The 17,144-nt window shown below is 42.7% G+C and overlaps 1 protein-coding gene and 1 long non-coding RNA gene across 3 annotated transcripts in view; one reads left to right on the top strand and one right to left on the bottom strand.

The window, feature by feature from the left end:
• Positions 1–17,144, bottom strand: part of CNKSR3 (CNKSR family member 3) — a 1,181,575-nt gene that overhangs the window by 406,354 nt on the left and 758,077 nt on the right. The window lies entirely within an intron of this gene.
• LOC138467604 (uncharacterized) overlaps positions 1–17,144 on the top strand; it is a 142,808-nt gene that overhangs the window by 11,292 nt on the left and 114,372 nt on the right. For both annotated transcript variants that reach the window (XR_011268121.1, XR_011268120.1), the window contains exons 2-3: positions 8,706–8,795; positions 8,919–9,046. This is a non-coding gene — a long non-coding RNA (uncharacterized lncRNA). The remainder of the gene's footprint in view (positions 1–8,705; positions 8,796–8,918; positions 9,047–17,144) is intronic.

Genomic DNA, 17,144 nt, shown 5'->3' with positions numbered 1-17,144 from the left:
CATGCACTTCTGCTCTTAGTTCCCCAAGTAACTGGGCTAGCTGGTCGGTATCCGAGGTTTCCATAGCGCCTGGGTGGGAGTTTTGCGATAAGGCTTTGCGTTCTGTAACGCTCACCTGATTCCCGCAGAGGCGCCGGTCTTGACTGGGTGAATGCCATATCTTCAAAGGTGATGTGTAACACACGGTTGGCTCTTTGGGCTGGACCTCTGTGCACCGTATGTCTGACTCGAAGAGTAAGATGTTTGCAGATAGAAAATATGGGATTAATGAACTGGGGTTATTGGGTGCCTCTCTCCTCTTCCCTTTCTCTTCTCCTGTAGAACCCCAAAGGTTAACACCCTCACCTTAGGTAAGTGAACGCCGAGCTCTCCATCTGCCTCGGGGCAGGGTGCCGTAACCAGTTTCTTCACTGGATAAGGGTGCAGGCCTCTTGACCTCAGAGGACTGCTGTCCGTCGTTAACTGCACGAACGGTAAATTCTGGGCACTTCAAATGTCTTAAAAGTCTTTTGTAATGATATCTCTTGTTTTGCAGGGTTCCGGCGATGGCGGATGGCGGGCTGATGAGAGTTGAGGATCGAACCCGCGTGAGGAATAGAAGCGCCTGGAAGCACGTAAGTAAGCGCTTGTAGCCTGCTTCACGATGCGCACTAACTGTCCCTTTTGTTTGTTTGTTTGTTTTATTCACTTTTTATGCGCGCCAGACCCAAGGGTAGCAGGGCGCAGTGGCAAGAAAATGCAAAGCTTACAAGTTACATCAAAGCATAACGTACAATATAAAATACAGTGAATACAAAGTATACGGATTTGAGAAAGGTCAATCCAATTACAGGTAACATCCTAGCAAATGTACAGTAGAGAAAACTGTGAAGTCATGGGGCACAAGTATTTACAAAATATAAGTGGGACACAGATAGTACAATATATACAAGGTTCGAGTGCGGGCAATCGGGTTGAAGGTGACAACAGTCGAATGAGATCAGCTGAGGTTAGTCGAGGTGAGGAGTTGGATGACATTTTTCTAAAGTGAGGGTAGGGTAAGTCAGCTCTCAGGTCTTGTGGTAGAGAGTTCCAAATCTTTGCAGCCTTTACCTGAAAGCTATTACCACCTATCGTCTGAAGTCTAAAGTTCGGTATTGTCAGGCAGTTGGAATTGACAGCTCTAGTCGGTCTGGAGGATGTTCTCCTATGGAATTTGTCAATCAGGTATTTGGGGGCGGAGTTATTGAGGGCTTTATGGGTCAGGGATAACATCTTAAGTGTTATTTTGTTCTCAGTGGTCAGCCAGTTATGATGGCGTCTAGTGGCAGAGATGTGGGATCTTTTGTTTATGCCTAGTGCTGCTCTCAGGGCATTATTTTGTAATATTTGTAGTCTTTGCGTTATAGTTTTATTTGCTCCGGCGTAGAGAGCGTTGCAATAGTCAATCCTAGAGAGTATTAAGGCTCTAGCCAGGATTAAGCAGCTCTTGTTGGATAGGAACGGTTTACCGGCTCTTATCAGTTTGCACGTGTAAGCCGTGGAGGAGGCAAGGGATTTAGCTGTTTATCTTGCAGGTACAAGTTCGGAGCTTTAGAGAAGCTGAAGGGTGCTGGAATACCCACTGGATTCGGCGTGGGAAGGAGTAATGGCACGTGAGTAATAAAGTTGCCCAATGTCTTTAAACACACCTTCTTTTGTCTTTCAGATGCGGGATGCAGCGCCGAAGGCCTCCGGAGCGTGCGAAGAGCTGGTAAGCTTTTGTCTTTCAGATGCCGGAATGCAGTGCGAAGACCTCCGGAGCATGCGAAGAGTAGGTAAGCCTTTGTCTTTCAGATGCCGGAATGCAGCGCGAGGCGTTGGTGACAGCCGATGGACCAGGTAAGAGATGCGCTGCCACTGAAGACCGTAGTGCTAACCTGTTCTTTCTTTGTCTTTACAGGTGCTGCTGAAGACTGGATTCCAGGATGGTAAGCCTTTGTTCCCTTAGGCCCAGGATCAGAAGCAGAAGACACGATGAGCGTTCTGCTGCAGAGAATGCAGAATAACGCAAAGCAAGATTCATCCATCGGGTGTGGTTTAAATAGCCTCCTGTAGTGCTTAGGTGTCTCCTTCCACAGCCACGCCTAGGTAAGAAAAGAGTTCCTGCTTTCCAGAAGAGTTCCAGTGTTCTGAACCTAGGGAGTGGCTCCTGCCCCACCCAACAGGAAAAGTAGTCCCAAACAGAAGAGGATCAGGGGTTCAACTGGCAGGTAAGTAAGCAGCATGGTCTGCTGCAGGTAAGTCCACCCAAGCATTATGAGCCTGGCGCTTCCAGCGCTGGGACTGGGCATCTTTATGAGCCTGGTGCCACTGGCGCCAGGACAGGGTCCAAAAGGTCCCAATTGGGACTGGCTGGCACTCGGAACCGGGGTTATGGGTCTGCTTCCAAGGGAGTCGGGCAAGTCCTGATCTTTTGGAAGCAGAGATCATGACAATAGGAGATTCGGATGGTGCGTAATGGACAAATCTGGAGATACATAGAAAAATAATTATCTCTGGAAATATGCATTACACCGTAATATTCTACAATCTGAATTGTGTGCACTGTTCTACAGAATACAATGATTTTGATTGTATTAATCTTGCACATTCACATCCAAATTTGTGTGGCATAAAAGGAATGTACTTTCATTAATTTAGGAGTGAACACCCTCTTCTCTGTCATGGAACTGGTGGAAGTCTTGCCTCTTTCATAACATCAGAGGAGGAGTTGAAAAGATATATAATAGCATACACACAGCATTGTGGGAGATTATTAAGAAAATATGAAGGATTAATAATGAAGAAAAATGTGTGGTATCTCTGAAACTGGAGATGGTTGGGGAGAACTGAGACATGGAGAAAGGAGATATTTTCAGAGATGAGTAGGTGAGATTTAGACTGATTGTCAGGCAGCCAGCTGGAAAAGACCCTGCTGAATGCAGCAGCTCCAGAGTGTAGGTCCATGAGAAGCCACATTTGAAATGTAAGTAGAACACTGAGATAACTCCAAATTGTTCCTATAGATTATCCATCGTACATCTGGGGATTAAATGGTTCAGGGAATCAAGCGGGAATGTTAATTTGACCATGATATAGTTGCATTGTTAAATATGGTGCACTGTTTCTCCCATTTACATTGAGTTCCAAGTGAGATGTAATTTCCTTAAAGCCTAATGCATTTTTGTATTGAGATGAGGAATTTAAACTGATAGTATTTAGTGATTTTGAATTCAGAGTGCCTCTGTAAAATTAAGCACCACTAAATAATATCCTTGGCTTATGCCGGTATAGAATTGCACAAGCTATAGTCTTTTCTTGAAACACTATTTTCTAATGTGATATCATGAAATTGTGCAGCAGCCAGCCTAGTCATAAATTAATAAAGAGAATGAATGCTGTTTATAGAAAATCGTGCAAAGTGTTAAACCTCTGACATCCCTTATCTTGACGTGCACAGGCAGACATATGTGTAATGTGACAGGGAAATTGTGATTTAACATTGTACATTTTACTGGAGAAGGTAACCTCTCCAACCCAAACTTGTAGATCTGAAGTGAATGTGAGTCTCTCTATTATGTCATTCTGAGTTAACAATTTGTTATTAGAGAGGTTGGATTGTGTCATCTTTGCCGACAATTAGACAACATGGGGTTATACTAAACCATAACATATTGTATTATAGGTGATTGTTACACAGTGAGTCACGCAGGCAACTGCAACCATATTTGTGATCACTGGGTGAACTATGATGGTGACAAAGAGAGACGCTAAATGAAAACATGGAATTAATACACATCAGGAGAAAGCAAGGTATGTCGTCCTGGGTGGTGGTATGCCTTGGCAGTCTGTCCATATGTTTGAATATAGAAGGTTGACTCTGGGCTTAATTGCTTTTTAGGAGTGTGATCTTGTGGTTCCCTATTAATCAGCCAGGAGCTTTTTTGTGTGAGTTGAAACGTTCTACTCCCTCGGACACTTGGGATTCATTTCCACCAACTTGTGCAACCCCCTTCAGCTATAAACTGGAGGTCAGTGTGAGTATTTCTCCAACCATTGAGGGTTGGTATGCATAATTGAATTTGCCGATGTAAAGAAATGAGGCTGGATTACAAATGTTTGTTTTTATTGTAGGCAGTGTGAAACCTTAAGATTGTGGAAGACTTTGTCGACCGAAATTTGTTACAGGAGTGAGGAGATGGTCACTCTTGTTTGTTATCCTGAAGAAGGTCGAGAATACGATAGGCCACAGTAGTGGGCCAAAAATAGACCAAAACATATGTAGACATAGTCGATAAGAAAACACTATCAGACTTTTATGCACACTATGGAGTAATAAGGGTGCAAATAGAAGAATACAATATAAAAGATAAAGTGAAAGAAAGGATCCCATTGGTTGTTGATTTTTTCTGTTCATTTGAAACATCATTAGTGAAAGATTGTATGTGTGCGAGTACGAATGGGTATGAAAGATGGAAATCCATAGAGGTTTTGAGATTAGCTTGTATATCGGATGGTATTCATGTTGTTTATTTTATCATTTTCTATGATTCATTTGTGAAATTTTATTTTTGTAAAATAAATATGCATATAAGAATTGGAGACATAGTGAGTTAATCCAGCCTCAATACCAAGAGCCATTGTTTTTTGAATATATATTGTTTACCTGAAGGATCTCTTGGTGTACAGGTACCCTTCTTTTTTGGTGATACATAGTACAGCCCACGGCTGAAAGGGACTTTTGAGAAATTCCAAAGTGTTAATTAATGCGCCTAAAAGTGAATGGAGCATTTTAATGTTGTGTCCTTTTCAGACGAGTATTATAAAAAATTATTAGAAACACCAGGATTATTTGCTGGGAATAAACCCAGCGAGACAAAAATAGGTGGTGATGATGAAAAAAACAAGCTAATTCAAAAAAAGAAAAAAACTGATCAGGACCCAACTACATGGTAGTTTTATGCTTGAATACCTGAAGGGTGGGATTATACCAGAGGGCCTTCAGGTGAAGAATACACCAAGATTGTTTGTTGACAATGTGAAATTTCAAAAATGTTTTAGTGGAGTTGGGAACAAGTGTTCGAGGGATTGGATAATCCTTATATTAGAGACTGCAGAAAAGGAAGCAAAGGCCCAGAGTGAACAGATTGAGATATTGGACATTTTTTTTGCTACAAGTACCACCGTAAAAGAAGCTAAGGAACAACTAGAGAAACTGGAAGCTGCATTAATCAAATTCCGGGAACTTAACTTGGATCACAAGATTAATAAATTACAGAAATATCTTAGTAATTACAAAGAAGAGCGTACATATCCCTATTTAAGAGAGGGGTTTTATACTGAAGTGACGCTAGGCCCTCAAAATCGTAGGCAGAATAGATTTGTTAATTTTTCGAATTCATCTGGCTCTTCGAGCGATTCAGATCAAAGTGTGGCACAACAAGGAAATAAGAGGAATCAGGGCCCACAACGACAACAACCGCAGTTTTTTCCCAGATGGGGACAATGCGGCCGCCTGCGACAATGACACCAACAGTATGGTGCCGGAATGCGGACGCATCAATGGTACTTAAATCAGTAGGAGCAGATAATATACCGATATTCAATCTATCTAAGCGCCATTTGACACAGATGGAACACAGCATTCTTTCGAGAGGACTGTTATTCGTGCCAGTCACTAAGGTTAATGCGTTCCAGTGTGAAATGGAGCTCCAGTGTTTTTTTTCGGAATATCCGACTCAAACACTTTTTCAAGGTATATCTGCCCACCCAGAAGAAAGGAACATCTTCACAGAAAGGACACGAAGAAATGGCCAATTTGACTGGTTTAAAAATAATATCCCATTTTTATCCACCGCCACATGTGTGCCCCCCAGAAATTCAAGTATTTGAAAAGAAAGTCATCAAACAAATGCATGAAGCTTTGCGATACAAGAAGTTTAATGTAGATAACTTGAAACAAAAGGAACGGGACTCCTAAAAGGGCTATGCAACAACATGGAGATTACCATAAAGCTGGCCGATAAAGGCGGTAGTATTGTAGTCATGGATACTGACAAATACGAAGGGGAATGTCTACGTTTGTTGGCAGATGATAAAGCTTATAAAAAACTAGACTGTAATCCAACAACTAGATTACAGGAACAGATTGCGAGCTTGGTGAAGTATGCAGTGGAAGAGAACTGGATAAGTCAATAAAGCATTTTCCTATCCAAAATACATCCTAAATTGGGGGCCTTTTATTTACTACCTAAGATTCACAAGAATCTGGAGGCACCCCCGGTCGACCTATTGTATCGGCAATTGACTCTTTGCTGGAGCCACTGTCGATATATAGTGAATACTATCTTAAACCCTATGTACAAGCAATGCCCATCTATGTGAAAGATACCAAGGAAATGATAAAGATACTGGAATCGGTGACTATTGAGAGAGGGGATATCTTGGTCACCATGGATGTGGAATCGTTGTACACGTCCATTCCCCAACTGAAGTGTCTTGATGTCCTGTGTAGATATCTTGATCAAAGACCGGAGCCACGCATGGCACCTACAGGGTTTGTGCTTGAATGTGCATGCCTTGAAATTTGCAAAAACTATTTCTTGTTTAAGAAGCAGTTGTATAAACAGCTTAAAGGGGTCAGCATGGGCGCGACTTTCGCGCCCGATGTGGCCAACTTGTATATGGCCAACTTCGAGGATTTGTACATTGTGGGCAGAAACAGCACATTGAAACAACAACATTTTGCACATTGCTTAAGACTGTAGAAATGTTACATCGACAATGTCTTCCTGATCTGGAGAGAGAAATCGGATCCTTGACATTGTTCCTAGAATGGGTAAACAATTGTGATCCAAATATCAGGTTCACATTGGAGAGGAACATTTGTAAAGTGAGCTTCCCTGACTTATTGATTGTCAAAGCAGGAGATAGAATTGAAACAACATTGTTCAGAAAAACGACTGATAAGAACACACTATTACACTATACAAGTTTCCACCCGGTGGGCCTTAAACAAAATCAGGATACAGAGAAATTGCTCTAACAAAGATGATTATATGGAACATGCCACAAATCCGAAGGAAAGACTGATTGACCGCGGATACCCAAGAAGGTTGGTAACACAGAGCATGAAGCATGCTCTAAACACACACTGTGAGGTATGTTTGAATGAGAGAGAAACAGACTAATATGTGTTTCAACATACTCACCTATTAGTAATGCCATCAAGAAAAGTATCCATAAGAATTGCCACCTAATCAAACAACCGGGGAGTTTAGAAAAGAAGCCCATGTTTGCCTTTAAAATAAACTATAACTTGAGGCAGAAACTGGTCCATCCGTATGTGGAACAACAAAAAGAACACACAGTGAGGAACCAATGGGGTTTACCGCCGGTCACGGGCCACTATAAGTGTGGCCATTGTGCTGCCTGTCCATATACAGAGACAAGGCATAAGTTTGAACATGGGAACATTAAATGGCCCCTAAAGGGACATACCAACTGCCTTACAAATAATGCAATCTATATCATCCTATGCCCTTGCCTATTGATATATGTGGGCAAAACGATGAGGCAGGTACGCATGAGAATTTCCGAACACAGGTCTGTCCTGAGAAATAAGGTGAAGGATAAACCTTTGGTTGAGCACTTCACGAGGGCAAACCATACTGAAAATGACATCAGATGGTTAATTTTACAAACTGTTAAAGTATCATCTCATGGAGGAGACATGAGCATGATACTACACAAATTGGAACAATGCTGGATCTTTTCTCTGGACTCAGTAAACACGGCATGAATATCGCCGTGGAATGGAACAGGCTTGTCTGACGAGATCTGAAATTTGGGCAGGTGAGTACCTAGGTGTGAGTAGTCTATGAGAAGACATGTGGCTCTCCAGTGGAAATAAGACACTTTGGCAATGTACTGTCCATGGTTACGTTGAGAATTGCAAGAGACTGGTTATTATGCCAGCAGCATGTGGCGCTGCCCGCTTGTGAATGACAGGCTGAGAGTGCTGTAATGTCTCATTGATGTATACAATTGCATACAGGATAAACTGTGCCGGGACAAGTAGGCTAGAAGCAGTCCCCTTTCTACTGCTATGCTTGGTTTATAGTGTACTGATACTTCCCCTTTAAATAGGACGCCATGAGTAAGCATTCGATTTGGAGGAGAGAAGGTGTATGCATTACACGCCGTGACAAAGTCAGTAATTATTCTGTGATTGCGAGTAGTTTTGCTGCTGTGTTTTGATACAACAAAGTAGCGTGGTGCGAATATCTAGGACCACTCCCAGAGGCCAATATGATCTGGCCGAGTGATTTAGAAGAGAATGTATGCACGTACTAAGAGAGATAGGTGTAATGGAGGCAACTGTTACATCATATGCTGCGATGAAGCAACCAACCTGTCAGTACGAGCATGTCTGTTGTTATGATGTAATGGAGTACTTTTGTGCGACTAACCACCAGCGTTTATATAGGCCAATTTGATCTGGTAGAGGCAGTTATAAGAGGGTGTATGCGCGCATTATTATAGATACGTGCAATGGAGCCAACAGCACGATACAGTTTACCAATATGCTATAGGATCAATTTAGATTCTTGCTAATGGTGAAACTAAGATGTTTTTGAGAGAATGTAGTATCACATCGGATGACATGGATATATTTTTAAAATACAACTGTATCGATTACATAGATGCTGTGTGGACCGTGGGGTGCACTCGAGGTTGAATGACAGCACCCCCCCCCTCACCATTGAACTATATGGAGGAGTTCTACAGTGAATGTGAGTCTCTCTATTATGTCATTCCAATTTAACAATTTGTTATTAGAGAGGTTGGATTGTGTCATCTTTGCCGACTATTAGACAACATGGGGTTATACTAAACCATAACATATTGTATTATAGGTGATTGTTACACCGTGAGTCACACAGGCAACTGCAACCATATTTGTGATCACTGGGTGAACTATGATGGTGACAAAGAGAGACGCTAGATGAAAACATGGAGTTAATACACATCAGGAGAAAGCAAGGTATGCCGTCCTGGGTGGTGGTATGCCTTGGCAGTCTGTCCTTATGCTTAGATATAGAAGGTTGACTCTGGGCTTAATTGCTTTTTAGGAGTGTGATCTTGTGGTTCCCTATTAATCAGCCGGGAGCTTTTTCATGTGAGTTGAAACGTTCTACTCCCTTGGACACCTGGGATTCATTTCCACCAACTTGCGCAACCCCCTTCAGCTATAAATTGGAGATCTCTGTTGAGCATTTCTCCAACCATTGAGAGTTGGTATGCATAATTGAATTTGCCGATGTTAAGAAATGAGGCTGGATTACAAATGTTTGTTTTTATTGTAGGCAGTGTGAAACAGTAAGATTGTGGAAGACATTGTCCACCGAAATTTGTTACAGGAGGGAGGAGATGGTCACTCTTGTTTGTTGTCCTGAAGAAGGTCGAGAATATGATAGGCCACAGTAGTAGGCCAAAAATAGACAGAAACATACGTAGACATAGTCGATAAGAAAACACTATCAGACTTTTATGGACACTATGGAGTAATAAGGGTGCAAATAGAAGAGCACAATATAAAAGATAAAGTGAAAGAAAGGATCCCATTGGTTGTTGATTTTTTCTGTTCATTTGAAACATCATTAGTGAAAGATTGTATGTGTGCGAGTACGAATGGGTATGAAAGGTGGAAATCCATAGATGTTTTGAGATTAGCTTGTATATCGGACAGTATTTATGTTTTTTATTTTATAATTTTCTATGATTAATATGTGAAATTTTTATTTTTGTAAAATAAATATGTATAAAAGAATTGGAGAAATAGTGAGTTAATCCAGCCTCAATACCAAGATGCATTGTTTTTTGAATATATATTGTTTACCTGAAGGATCTCTTGGTGTACAGGTACCCTTTTATTTTGGTCTTTTTAAGACATACATTAATGGGCCATTCCAGCACAAGTAGAATTTGCGGCAATGCAGTGGTAAAGATCCAGAGATATTAACCACAAAGCATAAAAGTAAAGAACAGTTATTCACAAAACAAGTGGTACACACAAGTACAAAACTATTTAAAAGTAGTATGATGGCGGTAATTATTGGTATAGGTTGAATAACCAAGTTTAAAAATGTTTTTTTAAACCTGTTAAGATTTCCTCATTTTTGATGGTGAGCGGTAGGGAGTTCCAATGTTTGGGGGCTAGATATTGGAAGCTACTGCCACCTGCTCTAGGGTTTTTGTAGCGGGGCATTGCTAAAAGTGAATAGTTATTAGATCTTAGAGATCTAGTAATTTCTTTTTTGGCAATCAAATGGTTATGGTAGGTGGGAGCATTTTTATGGAGGCATTTGAAGGTGATGCAAAGAGTTTTGAAGATGACTCTAGCTTTGATGGGCAGCCAGTGGTGTTCTCTTCTAGTTTTGGAAATATGGTTGGATTTTCTTAGTCCAAAGGCGGCTCGTAAGGCTTTGTTTTGTATAAATTGTAATTTGTTGAGGTTTGAGATGGATGTACCAAGTAATAGTACATTACAGTAGTCAAGCCCTTATAATATCAAAGCCCTGGCTATGGTGAGGCAATTGGTAGGGGTCAGGAATTGGCAACTTATCAACAATCTTGGGTGTAGTTCCCTGAAAGTGGGATTAGGATCTGGGTGTCATCTGCAAAATTGGTATAGATGACACCCATACCATCTAGCGCTGAGAAGCGAGGCTTAGTATATGCGTTATAGAGTGTGGGTGAGAGGCAAGAGCCTTGAGTTACACTAATGGGGACTGGTATAGGGTCTGCAGTTTCTCTGCCTATGGACACTACAGCGATTCATTCCGCTCGAATGGATTTAATCCACATGGTAGCGTCAGTGGAGAAGTTGAAGTCTCTAGCTAGGGTGGAGCAGAGTTTGTTATGATCCACAAGATCGAACGCTGCCGATAGGTCCAGTAGGAGGAGGATGCAGAGTTGTCCTGTGCCTCTGATGGAATCCATCTGGTTTTTGAGGTCCAGGAGGGCTGTTTCCAAACTGTGGTTAGGACAGAAGCCTGATTGTCTAGTACCAAGGAGCTTGTTCTGTTCCAGGTGTGCTTGGACTTGGTTATAGGCTATTTTGTCAAGGATTTGAGTAGAAACAGGACTGTTGTTATTGGCCTATAATTAGTGGGCACAGAGGGATCGAGGCTAGGTTTTTTTTAGAAGGGGTATAACCCAGGCTTCCTTAATACTGGCTGGAACCAATTTGGCATTAAAGGAGGCGTTTACAAATTTAGTTATAATAGGTGTCAGTGTGTGGGCACATGATTTAACTACTTTCGCTGTGGCAGAATCTCCTTTGCAATTAGAAGCTTTGCGTTTGGATATGGTGTCAAGCACTAATTCTTGGGAGACTGGGGTGAAGTAGAAGATGGGGTTGGTGTCCTCATTAAAAGTTGAGAGGGGATTGACAGGAGCAGATTTATCCGCTAGAAGTTGCTTTTTGGTTGTAATTTTGTTTTGAAGTAGATCAATCTTGGCAGCTAGAGTGTCTTGGATAGTGATGCACCACTCTTTGCTGGTATTGGTGGAGTTTGTGGCTGGATTTTCCAATTCTTTTAGGAATGAGAATAATTATTTTGAGTCAAACGCAGCGTTACTGATCTGAGCATTATAGTCATTAGCTTTATGGGCGATAATAGCTGTTTTATAGGTTTTATTTGCCTCCTGATAGGCTTTTTCAGTCTCTGTAGTGGGATGTTTTCTGAAAGTATGTCCGAGGGCACGCTTGGTTCTCCTAAGTGTGATACGATCATCAATGAACTAAAATCATGAACATTTGTCGTAACATTTAGTTTTGGTGGTGAGAGGAGCTACAGCATTGATGGTGGAGGTGTAAGCAGGAAGGGGCAGGGGTTGTCGTTGGGAGTTGACAATGTATCTAATGCCTTTGAGAGTAAGGGCACTAGGTTATAAGGTGTACATTTGAGAGGATTTCTGGTTTCGTAGGAGTTGGTAGTTTTGGGTTTGGTTAGACAGGGGTTAATTAGAGCTGATGGTGAACTTGATGTCATGATGGTCTGTCCAGTCTAGGGGAGAGATAGAGTCGCTGGAAGTATCTGTGTTGAGTGAGAGGATCGAATCTAGGGTTCTTCCTTTGATGTGAGTGGGGGCGTTCACAAGTTGGATAAAGATCATATCCTTCAGGAATGAGTGTAGTGCTTCTGCTTTGGGGTCTAGTTCCTGGGGTCATTTATAGGCCCCCTCTTATAAATAGGAACTATATTAGCCAGTTCTCAGGAAGATGGGAACACCCCAGATCTAACAATATCTCGAAATCTGACTGTCAAAATCTTCCCCCAGATTACTGAGTCGGCCTTGAATAAGGCATTAGACAGCTTTTTGGACCTGCTGCTCGGGAGTTACTGCATGCACTAAGCAAGGACATAATCTCATCCATCTCAATTGGCAGTGATCTCTCGTCCACCCATCCTTCAATTGCTGCTTCCTCAGTCCCTCCCAGTGTCTCCTCCCTACTCCCATACAACTCTTCAAAGAAAGCTATACATTGCTGCTCTGACACTGCATTCAGCTGTTTTAAGGAATGTCCCATGTCCCCCGAATTTATCAACTGCCAGAAACTGTAGATTCTTTCCTAATCAAGACACCCAACATAGGTTATGTGTCCCTCTGTTGCATTATTATTTTCCTACTCTTGCAGTAGGTTCTGTAGGTTTGTTTTATACTTTTTGCCATTTTGGAATAAGCATCCCCCTCCAGTTGCCCATTTCTAGCCATTATCAACTCCTTTTTCATCCTCCTTTTTACCTTAGCCAAGTCCTTGTCAAAAACTATCTGACTGATAGTCTTTCCTCCATTATCTGCTCCTCCTTGATTAAATCTATTAAGGAGTCCATCAAATGCTTCTGTACAAAATACTTTCATTTTCCATTGCAGTTCCGACTGGCCATATAGGGTCCCCAGGTAGCTATTAAGGCCTGTGTAGTTCATTATCACTCCAGGTCTATTCCCCTTAGCATTTGAAATCAACTCCCTACGGCCCTCTGATCTGGCTATGGCTTTTCGTACCACAAATTCACCCCTTACCGTGCAATGATCACTACATTCACTCATAATAATTTTTAAATCACTGCATTTCTCTAGAAAATCGAAGTCTGTACAGATACAGTCAATAGTAGAGGTTTGCGACCCCCTGTGCCATGTGTGCATTCCCCTCTTCCCCGCATCAAAGGAGTAATTCAGCACTAACAAGTCTACATGCTTTCAGGAACCCCACCCATTTTCTGCCTGCAGGTTGTTTTGGGTCATTTCTTTGCCTTCCATCCCTGTCATTTATTGGAGGTTACATTTTAGTGTTTCACTATACAGGGCAACTGCCAAAGCCCCAAAAGGAAGTATCAAAGTATCCGCCTTGGTCATGCCCAATGATGACCAAACTGCAACTAGCAGACCTCCCGATGGGCGCCCTCCACAGTTAGGTCTGGCCGACTGGAAGGTTACCTCATACCTGTCTAGCACCGGGGCCCCCATTTGCCAGGGTTCCTGTAGGAGGATTAAGTCCCCCTCCCTCAGTAATGCAACCAGATCCAAATTAATTTGTAGTTGCCCGTGACCCACAGAATTCCAAGATATGAGTTTCAGGGTTTCTTGCTCTATGCTGCTTTTAGGCGATGCCTTATCTCTAGGGGCTCTCCTACGATCTTGCTTGCAATAGTAGTCATTATGCCACATTTTTTGCCCATAGGATAGACGTGATCCCCTCCCATCCCACCTTCCTTATTTGCTTCATGTCATTATCACTGGCTAACCACTTACAATGTCTCCCTAGACTGTCCAGATTGATTTTTAGATCATTTGTCTCCCCAAAATGCTTCCATATCACCTTCGACCTGCATTATATCAAAGCCCATAGTTTTCAGTTTCTCACTTTCTGCTAGGACTGTGTCTAACACGAGTCTGGACCCAAAGTAGAGGTTACAGCAATCAACCACTTCTCAATTCGGGAACTGAACTCTGTCAATATCGAAGGAGGACAATAGGCTTAGTGTTGGAATCTCCACAAATATTGTTAGAACATTACTTCTGTTGAGGCAGATATTCAAATTTGCACGGCACAGGCTCTTCAACTCTGCTTTATATGTCCTCCCTCCTTGACACTTTGTCTCTTATTTCTTGTCCTTCCCCCCATCTGGGGATATCCATCCGTGTTACTTGCTCCCTTTAAGATACCTCTGGTTTCCTGTCTTGGCAAACCTTTCGGTTTCCTCCGGCAGGGTCCCCCGAGAGCCTCTTCCGACTCCTTGACATCCACCCTCATCTGTTGGTGCTCAGACGACCTTAACTCTTTGTTTTCATTGCCATCTGTGGAGTTTTTTGGCACATAAAGCTTTCCCAACTAGGTCTCCTTTCCTACACAGATGTTCCCATGCATCTGTGCGGGCTCTCATACCCACTGCGGTCTTTTACATTCCTCCCAACTGCCTCGTAGGGCTCTCACATTCTCACGCTCCCTTTTCCCACTTTCCCGAGCACCTACCATCTCTTTCACCTTGTCTCCATTCATCGTCCCAGTCATGCCAGAGCATACAGCCTGGGTATCTGCCAATATTTCAAATGGCTTGATTGCACTTTTTCCCGGACCGTTCATCCCAAGCAAATGTGACTGTACAACCATCATGTTTTACGGCAAGATCAGCTGCTCCTGTTTACCAGTTGGAGACAGACTCGGCTCAAAGGCCCCCAGATCAAGCTGTGTTGTCGCATCAGCATTTTGCGTCTTTCCATTTGGCTGTGGGCCCAACATCCCTTTTTCCCCATTTGCTTTTTTCCCATCACTTATAGCCATTCCTGCCTCTTCCCTTCCCCCGCAGACCTTGTTCTCCAATCACCAGATCCAATCACCGGATCCTCTTTCAAAACTCCCCCTTTTCACTGCCACATAAAACCTTCTGAACCTCCTCCCCCAACATTCCTCCACACATCTTGTCCCTTTGATGACTGCTACTCAAGCTCTGTGTATTATTCCTTATCCTAGTAGCATCCACTCTGTCTTTAATTATAGCGGACTCTAATGAGCTTTCCCCACATGCAAACATTTGTAAATGTTTTCTTTTACCCCACACATCTGCCATATGTAGATTCCTAATAAAAGCTCTAGAGGACGTATTTCTTTTTTTATGTGCTTTTTTGATTTTGATTTTTCCTCTGCTGATTAGTTTTAGCAGGAATACCTATTGCTTTCTGCCCCTCTCCTCTTAGTATATCGACTTCAGATTCTTGTCGAATACTCTCTCCCCTTTCTAAGTCTTCGAAGACAATCAAGTCCCCGTTTATCATTGGTGCAATAATTCCTGCCCCTTTCTCAGCTGGGTTTACTATAGGGTCGTCCACTATGATCATAACACTCTGATCAAGGATGATTGCTCTCTTTCACCTTTACACCCCACTCCTCATTACTTCTTTTGTCCATGTCAGACAGTCATTTACCTTCTCAGTTTGCAAATGACGACCCACCTCCCCCCAGTTCTTCCATTTTGTAGTGAATGTCTGATAACATCATAGTGTGTGCTTTTACTTCTGCCAGATGTTCTCGTACAGTGTCACAAACAAACTAAGAACTATATTCAGGGCCGAAACTGTTGAGTGGCTCAGTTAGATTCTGTCATCCACTTCTCTCAGTGTGTGATGTACATCTGATCCGTCCAACTCATCCAATTGTAATCTTTCTTAGGGTGAAGGAATTTTCGGGCTCTCATCTCCTGAGCCACTGGACAGCTCCTTGTCTATGATTTTATTCAAATCAGTAGGAGAGCCCACAAGGAGGCATTGAAGTGTGTTGAGTTATACTATTTCCCAAAGATAATTTCTGACTCTGCACACTCTTGGCAGTTTCCTTAGGTGCAATCATTACTGCAAAGCTCTTTGTCAAGCTCACAGACTCCACGGGCGTGCCTACACTTGGAGCAGATTTAATTACCAAGCCTATAGGGGGACCTGATGCTCCACGTTCCCACAATAATTTTCTACCACAACCTCTACAGCTTTCATCTCAACCTTGTTTACGATTCGGTCCTGTGGGGTCGGTTGCTTTGTATCGCGAGTATTGAGTCTGCATATTCAATCATACTTAAAACGTTCATAATTAGGGAATCCACCTTTTCTGGGGGTGGGATGACACATCATCTTTTCCTTTCTTGCTCATATCTTACCTCACCCTCATCCCTGGCTGTACCGGAGTGATTACTGAGGCCGTCCGCCCCAGATCTTTACGGCTAGTGCTGACGCCACTGATGTTCCCCAGAAGAATGATGTAATCAGTGCCGAGCCCCACTGGGTGGTTGGAGTGCAGGGTCCCCTTCCCATTCCACTACCTGGGCCACCGGACATGGTTCTCCATTTACACATTTGCAAAGCTACTCAGTCTTGGTTAAACTGCTTGACAGACTGTGTGCAAAATAAGGATGTCCCATTCTCAGCCACGTTTAGTTTTTTCTTCATTGGCAGCGGTGCTCCCTGGCGTTTCCCTAGGTTAGCTCTCAATAAATCCGCAAGTTGCTCTGCCTGGTGATCTTCCTACATTTGCATTTGCAAATCACCATCCAGTATTTTTGGTAGGGTTTCGGTCTATTTGTAGCAATTTTTGCACATGGTAATGCCGAACCTTCTCCACCTTCCAAGCTTCATTGGCTTCTCAGTCCCAGTCGGGACATGTCCAAGACTAACTTACTGACTTACTTGATTCCTCGTGCAGATCAAATGCCTCGGCCCACAGTCTCTGCGCCAGAATCTGTACTTAAACGTGTAGGTCCTCGGTCTTAGATTTGATAGAAATAACTGTCTTTTTTTATTCTGGCATGAAGCCAAAAGCCAAAAATCACTTTTCTTGTGTGGTACCCCTCGAGCTACCCCCGTGTGCCCCTTGTGTAGATCAAAGGCCTCTGCCCGCAGTCTCTACCTTTATGAGGTTTGATCGTAAGTGTAGGTCAAAGGCCTCTGCCCGCAGTCTCTACCTTACAGGGTGTGATCGTGGGACCCATGTGATTTTTGCAACTTTGTTTTGTTTCGTAGGGCTTTATTACACCACCCCTGTCTCTGGATGCTACCTTTTCCAAAAGCACAGATCAAAGGCCTTGGCCCAC

Source organism: Ambystoma mexicanum, chromosome 4q, assembly GCF_040938575.1.
Source record: "Ambystoma mexicanum isolate Mex_15411 chromosome 4q, UKY_AmexF1_1, whole genome shotgun sequence".
NCBI lineage: Eukaryota > Metazoa > Chordata > Amphibia > Caudata > Ambystomatidae > Ambystoma > Ambystoma mexicanum.
Note: the sequence above shows the minus strand (reverse complement) of the source record. Positions and strands in the feature narration are given on the sequence as shown.